The 8,787-nt window shown below is 47.7% G+C and overlaps 1 long non-coding RNA gene across 1 annotated transcript; it reads right to left on the bottom strand.

Moving 5' to 3' along the window:
- Positions 1 to 318: 318 nt before the first annotated feature.
- LOC116533198 lies at positions 319 to 8,198 on the bottom strand. Its single transcript, XR_004261148.1, has 3 exons — positions 8,188 to 8,198; positions 6,098 to 6,102; positions 319 to 397 (listed from the first exon to the last, which is right to left on the bottom strand). It is a non-coding gene; the product is annotated as an uncharacterized LOC116533198 (long non-coding RNA).
- Between the last annotated feature and the right edge of the window lie 589 nt (positions 8,199 to 8,787).

Here is an 8,787-nt window from a genome sequence, read left to right as displayed (position 1 = left end):
GGTTTCCCCAGGGGCTGGGTTGTCATGGAGACGTTCACCCTAGTCACTCACCCACCAGGCTCACGGCGGATATTGGTGGCAGGTCAACGTGGAGGACGCTCTCTTTGACCGCTCACCAATGACGAGGTTCATCCCAGGCTCAACTAGGGACACCTGTTGAGCAGCTGGGTTGCGTGCCTGTTCTCCTTGTCTCTACTGCCTTTCCAGAACCATGGGCAATCATCCGTCCTCTATCCCTCTCTCCTCTCCACTGGCCTGTGTTCTAAAGAACCTCAAGCCTCTTCAACTATCTCCCGACCTAAAACCCAAATGTATTCATCTTCTTCTGTAACACTGCATGGCCACAATACAAGTTAAACAACAGCTCCAACTGGCCAAAAAATGGCACTTTCAACCTCTCTGTTTCACAAAATTTAGACAATGTTTGTCAAAACACAGGCAAACGGTCTGAAATTCCCTACGTCCAGGCATTTTTTACACACTAATCCCTCCCTAATCTCCACTCTTTCTCTTCCCTTCTGTCTGCCCCTCCTTCCTCTGCTGGTAAGCCAGAATCTTCCTTGTCCATCAACCCTTCCAACCGTTCTCCTCCCCACCTGCCCAACCAGGCCCTAAACCGGAAAACCTAATCCCATCCCCCAGAGCCTTCCTCCTCTTCCTCTGCCCACAACCCACCTCCTTATGCCCCTCCTGTCATCTCCCCACCTCATACATGGCCCAGCTTACAGTTTAGTCCCGTGGCTACCTCCTCTGCCCCTTCTCAACAATTCCCCCTTCCAGAGGTGGCTGGAGCCAAAGGCATAGTTAGGGCGCACATTCCTTTTCCTTTATCCAACCTTTCCAAATTGGCCACCGGTTAGGCTCCTTTTCATCAAATCCTCCAATACTTAACCCAGTCCTATAATCTCACCTGGAATAATATAGTGTCATCGTTACTTCCACTCTCACCCCTAAGAAACGCTTAAAATGCATTTTATCACCCAATCAACCCCAACATTGCAAAAAGGTACAGAAATTAAAATCTGGTCGTCAAACCCCACAACAGGAATGAAGCAACCTCACCTTCAAGGTGTTCATTAATAGGAAAAGCATCTCAGAACTACAGATGCTTGCCTCTTCCTAAGACAAACCCCAGCCACACCACCAGCTCACAAAGACTTCAAAGCACCCAGACTGCAGCGCGTCCAGCCGCCCCTCCTGGACCTTGCTTCAAGTGTCAGAAACCTGGCTACTGGGCCAAGAAATGCCTGCAGCTTGGGATTCCTCCTAAGCCCTGTCCCATCTGTGCGGGGCCCCCACAGAAAGTCAACTGTCTGACTCACGTCACTGCTCCCAGAGCTCCTGAAGCTCCGATGCTTGGCTTGGTGGGTAAAAACTAATGCTGCCCGAGCATCTCGGAAGCCCCCTGAACCATCACGGACACCAAACTTTGGGTAACTCTTAAGTGGAGGATAAGTCCATCCCTTTCTTAATCACCTCGGAGGCACCCACTCCACGCTGCTTCTTTTCAAGGACCCGTCTCCTTCGCCTCCATAACTGTGGTGAGAATTGACGGCAAGGCCTCCAGGCCGCTCAGAACTCCCCACATCTGGTGTCAATTAGGCCAACACTCCTCTCCACATTCTTTCCTAATCATCCCCACTTGTCCAGTTCCCCTGTTAGGCCGGGATATCCTAGCGAAATTGTCTGCCTCCTTGACTATTCCTGGGCTACAGCCACGCCTCATTGATGCCCTCCTCCACAAACCTGTACCTCCCTCAATAGCTCCCCTTATGTTCCCCAACCTTAACCCTAGGGTGTAAAACACCACCTTCCCATCGTTGCTACAAGTCACTCACCCCTCCTCATGCCCTTAAAACCTCACCACTCTTACCCTCCCAGCCCCAGTATCCCATCCCACATAGGCTTTAAAAGTAAAGCCTGTTATCACCCTCTATTGCAACGTGGCCTTTTAAGTCACCCTGCTGCTTCTGTAGCATCTGTACTCAAAGGGGTATCGTGTATCCCCTTCCAAAGCCCAAATTTCTTCCCCATCTGTTACAATCTTTCACCAGCATACAGACACTTTCCCCGCCAACCGTATCCAGTTAATTTCCCAAACCCCAACCCGATCGATCAAACAACAGCTTCTCTCCTTCCTGGGTGTGGTTGCTACGTTCACCTCGGGATACCAGGTGTTGCTATTCTAACTAAGCCATTGTGTAAACTCACTAAAGAAAACTTATCCAACGCTATTAATCCTAAATCCTTTCCTCGCTCTTCCTTTCACTTCTTAAAAAACAGCGCTGGCCGGGCGCTGTGGCTCAAGCCTGTAATCCTAGCACTTTGGGAGGCCTAGGTGGGTGGATCACCTGAGGTCAGGAGTTCAAGACCAGCCTGGCCATCATGGTGAAACCGCCCCCCCCAAAAAAAAAAAAACAAAAAAACACAGCTCTAAAAACTGCTCCCTCCATAGCTCTCCCTAACCCGTCTCAACACTTTTTCATTCTATACTGCTAAAATCCAGGGCTGTGCGGTCAGGATTCTCACATAGGAGCCAGGCCCATGGCCTGTAGCCTTTTTATCCAAACAACTTAACCAAACAGTCCTGGGCTGGCCCTCATGACAACACGAAGCAGCAGCTGCCGCCCCAAATCACAGGCTGTGCCCCGTTTACCCTCTAGCTCTCACCGCCTCCAAAGTTTTCTCTTTACGCCTCACACTTACTTTCAGCCCCTCGCCTTCTCCACCTTTATGCCATCACCCCTACTACTTAAACTGCACCTCAAAAAGTCTGTTTCTATTATTTCCTGCCTAACTGTGCTCAAATTCACTGTACTCATTTACTTTTACATGCCCCGCTTTTAAGTTGCGGGTTTACACTTTTCCTCCAGGCAATTAGAGCTAAGATTTCACTCTTTATCTGGCTGCCGTTCTCTGCTGATACCCAATCTTGTTAATAAAAGTGAACGGTTGCTTATAAATACACGCTTCCTCATATACCATGAAAACAAAAGCTCTCCCTCCACACAGTGATCCCACCAACCCCGATACAACCTTCAACAGCAGCAGCCCTTGCTGGTTCCTTTGACATTGAGGTCCAAAGCTCCAAAAAACGTTGTTTTATGTAAACCAGCCTGGCCTGGTATATAAAGCCATCTATAAATTAAGAGACAGAGCCCAAAAGCCCACTAATCGGACAAATGGTTATTCTGGACCTGGCTGGACACTGTCTAACTGGGAGTCATGGCTTCTTCCAGTCCTTAGTCCTCTAATACTATCTTTCTCCTTCTCTTATTTAAACACTGTGTTTTTCTAATTAATCTCTCAATTCCTACAAAATCATATACCAGCAATAACCAATCAGTCAATATACGACAAATACTCCTAACAACCCCACAATATTACCCTCTTCCCCCAAATCTCCCAGCAGTCTAATTTCTTTCCCATTTTAAAGTTTCCACCTCGCCCCCAATCCTGCTCAAAGAAGCCTTGAGAAACTTTGCCCCCACCCCCTAAAACCTGTTATCACCCCCTCTTCCCTAATTCTTTCTCTATGTATATAAAAAGACAGGTCTGTCAGGTCTCCGTATGCAAGCCTGGAGCCTGAAAGTCTGAAGTCCTGCTTGCCTCGGCTGATGTGTCCTACCCCATCCTGCTTTGCCATTGTCCCTGATCCCCCAGCGGAGCTTCCCCGGACAAGCCCGTCACCCAACCCTGCCATCTTAACTGTTCTTATATTGTAAATACCTCTCACCCAACCCTGCCATTGTAACTGAACTTGTGGTAATACATACTCCTTGCCCCTACCCACCAACACTGTAACTGAACTTACTCTGCAACACCCCGCCCCCTCAAAAAACTACCCAAACCTGTAAAACCAACTCCTGTCCCACTGCCCTTTGCTAATGCCCTTTTCGGCCTTAGCCCACCTGCACCCAGGTGAGTAAACAGCCATGTTGCTCACACAAAGCCTGTTTAGAAGGTCTTTTCATTCAAAGCGAGCGTTTTTTCAACAACAAATAGAAGAGAAAAAATATATATATAAGTCTTACCAGTCACCACCACGCAGCTGGACTGGGAATCCATGCAGGGAAAGTGGGAGCGGCGCTGTACCTCCTAGGTCGGGCGGCGGCGGAGCGGCCCGGGACCTGCGCGCTGGGAGCTCGGGCGTCTCCTCCACGTGCTGGCCTCGGGGCACTATGGGGCAGGAGCGCAGCCCCTCCCGGCCGCCGGGCTTCCGTAGCCTTCTGGGCCCTGAAAGGCCAAGGATCTCGGGAAGGAGGGTGGGAAGGCAATGCCCCTTGACAGCAGAACGAGCAGGCTCAGGACAGCGGGTCGGAGCGCCAGTAGGGGCTTTCTGGACCTTTGGGTCTGGATCATTCTGTTGTTCGGGGTGGTTCAAAGGTGAGGTTTGGCTACCAGCTGTCCCGGTTTGCCTGGGATGGAGGGATGTCTGGGACGGAACCCTAGAATGTGCTCAAAAGGGTCCCGTCCTGGGTAGTACGGGCCACCCTACAAACTGTTTTAGATCTTATTTCTCCCTCTTTAGTAATCACCCCTCCCTGCCAGAGCCCCTTATTGTGTTTGGCCATTGTGATCTGGTAAAATCTGATTGCTCTGGAAATGGATTCCACCAAATATGTGAGAAGGAAAAAAAAAAAATCTACTTTTAAAATATTGATTGCAAGCACCGCTGCCTGGAAGCTGTGGGTCCTGAGTGAAGTTAACCTCTGTACTCAGGTTTCCTGTTCTTAGAAATGAGGATCACAGCACCAGAGCATGTATGGATTCTTTCTGTGCCCTAGGCACGGTCCCCAGCTCCATTGGCCCTGAGGGACAGAGGCTTGCCACCTAGCTAATGTCTTTGGAGGCTTGCTAGCTCTATGCTCACCACCCTGTGTTCTGTCTGATCAAAGTACTTACTTGACACTGTGGTGGGCTCCTTAAGTGTACCCCGACAAGTGAGCCACAGCCGCAGCATGCCACCTGGCTCTGCAGACATTCCTCCTCTTTTTTTCTTTTTTTAGGTGGAGTCTCGCTTTTTCCCCCGGGCTGGAGTGTAAGGGCGTGATCTTGGCTCTCTGCAGCCTCTGACTCCCTGGTTCTAGCGATTCTTCTGCCTCAGCCTCCTGAGTAGCTAGGACTACAGGCATATGCCACCATGCGTAGCTAATTTTTGTATTTTTAGTAGAGACGGAGTTTCACCTTGTTGGCCAGGATGGTCTCGATCCCTGACCTCATGATCCCCCTGCCTTGGCCTCCCAAAGTGCTGGGATTACAGGCCTGAGCCACCACACCTGGCCTCCTCCTCTTTTTAATTGTGTCAGAATAACTGAAAAAGCTAACATTTGGGGTTATTTCGTCTATTAAAGAAGCTGTGTTATACATCGTGATCTTTCAGAGAACACTTTAGTTCGAGATAGTTCGAGATCAGCCTGGCCAACATGGCAAAACCCCGTTTCAACTAAAAATACAAAAATTAGCCCAGCATGGTGACACGCACATGTAATCACAGCTACTGGGGAGGCTGAGGCAGGAGAATCGCTTGAGCCCAGGAGGCAAATGTTGCAGTGAGCCGAGATCGTGCCACGGCACTCCAGCCTGGGCAACAAGTGAGACTTCATTTCAAAAAAAAAGAAAAACCGTTGGCCAGGTGCCTCGGCTCAAGCCTTTAATTATTCAGCACTTTGAGTGTTGTACAGGACCGAGCACAGAAAGTCAATACTAAGACAAAAGTATGCCAAATTACAGGGTCTTTATTGCCAGCGGCCACGGAGGACTCGCGTCTCTCCAACCCGTGGCCCTCAAAGGAGGGTGTCAAGACCCCTTTATACCAGTAAAAATCACCTTGGGCGTGAGGGAGAGGGTCGGGGGTTGGCAGTGAGGGGGTTCCAGACATTCCAGTGGATTCCTGGGCAAAGATGGGGTGAGGGGCTCCGGACATTCTGGTGGATTCCTGGGCGAAGATGGGATGAGGGGCTCTGGACATTCTGGTGGATTCCTGGGTGAAGATGGGGTGAGGGGCTCCGGACATTCCGAGGGCCAGGGGCCCTTTTTGACATTCTGGTTGTTACTTAAGTGATTCACAAAAGTCAAGATTAGCATTTGTTTACACATTGTCTGGGTAAGGTGGCGATTATAGTTCTTAATTGCTCATTCACATTTGGGTTATAGAGAGCAGTTTAAGCAGAAAGCCAAGGTATGGTTGAGGTATGCAGTTTTATGGGGCTTTTTACCATGTCACATTCCCCCCTTGCTTTATTTATGGGAATTAAATCATTGATTCCTCTAACAGGTTAGTACTGTTTGTTCTAAGGACTCATACTGAGATCTTAATATCATTAATTTTCTGGAGTTTATCTTAGATTTTATGAACCTGAGCAGTTGGTTTAGGAGGCAGGGGCCGATCATGAGACCCAGTAAGAGTAGGGCCAGAGGTCCCACCAGGCCCGTGAGGAGGGAAGTGAGCCAAGGGGACCAGGAGAACATTTTTTGATACTAACTTTCTGAAGCCTCTCGAAGTTGTTTTCTGGTTTTGAGAGTTTGTTTGACCAGGGAGAGGCTCTCTCAGATAAGACCTGACCTATTAGCATAGAAGCAACATTGTTCATTAAGGACGGCACATAACCCCCCTTGTTTTAAGAACAGTAAATCTAGTCCTCGCCTGTTTTAGAGGACTATTTCAGCCAAAGACTCAACCTGATTAGTGAGTTGGGAAATGGAGTTTTTCAAGTGGCTTAGGTCAGTATCTGTGTGCTGAGAGAGAGTTGTAAAATTTTGGTCCCCAGTTATAAGAGCTGATATTCCAACTGCAGTGGAGTTAGCAATGCCTAATCCAACCAGTAGAGGGAGCAGTTTAAACAGAAAGCCAAGGTATGGTTGAGGTATGCAGTTTTATGGGGCTTTTTACCATGCCACATGAGAGGCCAAGGCAGGAGGATAGCTTGAGGGCAGGTGTTCAGTATCAACCTGGGCAAAATGGCAAGACTGAGTCAATTAAATTAAAAGAGAAAAATGTGTGCCCATAGTCCCAGCTACTCGGAGGGCTGAGGCGGGAGGATCCCTTGAGCCCAGGAGTTCGAGGCTGCAGTCAGCCATGACTGCACCTCTGTATTCCAGCCTGGATGACAGAGCAAGACCCTGTCTCTAGAAATATTTTAAAAAACTTTTAAACTAAAAATACTATTTTTCAAAAGCTGTCTAGTAGGAAGAAGAGCCATAATTCTCTCTCCCCATCTAGGCCTGGGTAGGAGAAGCTCCCTTCAGGGAAGCAGGCAGAGCCTCTCAAGCACCCAGCCACCTCTAGAAAGATCAATGTGACAGCGGGATCACAGGGCTCCATCTGCTTAATTGTCCTCCTGATATAAAGTGCTCCCTTTTAATTGGGATCACCGCCAGGGATTTGACTCCACTTGATGCCTTCCTGGGACTCTGAAGCAAGCACAATTCCCTTTAATTGGCCCCTGGTGTGGGCTGCAGGCTTCTTTACAGCCAAGAACAGGTAGGAAATGGCATTTGCTCCCATGGGCCTCCCACGCCCTGCCCTGGGAAGCTGGGGCCCACCTGTGTTGAGTGAGATGTAGAGGGCTTTGTACTTTGTCTCATTTCATGAAAGTTACCCAGTTTCTCATACTCTCTGGGCACTTGTGAACTTGGTCTCAACCTTCTCTGGTGAGCAGCTAGCCCTCCTGGCTCCTGTCACTTACCTAGTTACATCATGAGGGCTTGGCTTCTTCTGCACAGTTAAAGGAGGAGATCCCCACGTTTGTAAAGTTGGTTGCTGCTAGGGTCCAACTCTGTTAACATTCAGCCATGAGGTCTGGTAGTAGAAACTTGTATTTAAGCAGACTCCAAAAGTGCTAAGACTGCCTGTCTTTAACCATACTACTTTTCTGATAATGAAGGTGAAATTTCCATCATTACTATTTTTTTGATTTGATATGATGTTGGAAATCGATGTTGGAAATAGATGCTTGGTGCCACAAAGAAAAATCAGCACTGAGACAAAGGATTTTTCTGCAACATAATTTTTACTTCTTGGACTGCAGGATGGGTATCCTTGCTAGCTATCATGCCACGAGAGTACAATGAACAAAGGAAAACACACAAATTTATTTCTTACGAATCTGGGGTCATCCCTACTGCTGTGTCTGATCTCTGTTGGCTGGAGCCAGACCTCATAATTAAACCCGATTGGCTAATAACTTAAAACTTTTCTAAACAGGTAAAAGCAATAGAGGGCTGGGACATGCTTCTGAGCACATCCAGCACAGATTTCTTGGTTAAAGTACAAGGATGTAGAATGTACTATGTGCCTGTAAGCATGGCATGTCTAACAGCTACATAGGATAGGGCTTAACAAAGTTATTAGCACACTTACTCTTTAACAAGAAAGGAAACTTTAAGAAGGAAGTTTTCTACTTCCCACACATGAGCTATTCTTCTTTTAACCAAACTGGAATGTGTCCTAGAGTTTTCACTTTCCCATAATTCACTTAATATTTTCTGTTCTCAAGTTTTCTCTAATTTTGAAATGGAAAAAGAAAACATATGAAATGTTTGACTTAGTCACAGTGATATGTCTATGTTTGTATTCATTCACCTGTCCCCTCTCCACACACAAAAAAACCCAGCACATTCCTACTTTCGAGAATGAAAATAGCTCCAAAAAGTATGGATTTTGAGATCTGACATCTGCCCTTTTATTTCTTTTTATTGTAAAAACAAATGGTCTCTAACAATTGCTGATGTCAAACACAGTCTTTAGGCCGATGAGATACAGTAAGTCTGAGAACGAAGAAGGCA

This window comes from Sapajus apella, unplaced genomic scaffold, assembly GCF_009761245.1.
Source record: "Sapajus apella isolate SASKATOON/1434 unplaced genomic scaffold, GSC_monkey_1.0 scaffold80, whole genome shotgun sequence".
NCBI lineage: Eukaryota > Metazoa > Chordata > Mammalia > Primates > Cebidae > Sapajus > Sapajus apella.
The sequence above is the reverse complement of the archived record's forward strand: the minus strand, read 5'-3'. Positions and strand labels throughout refer to the sequence as shown.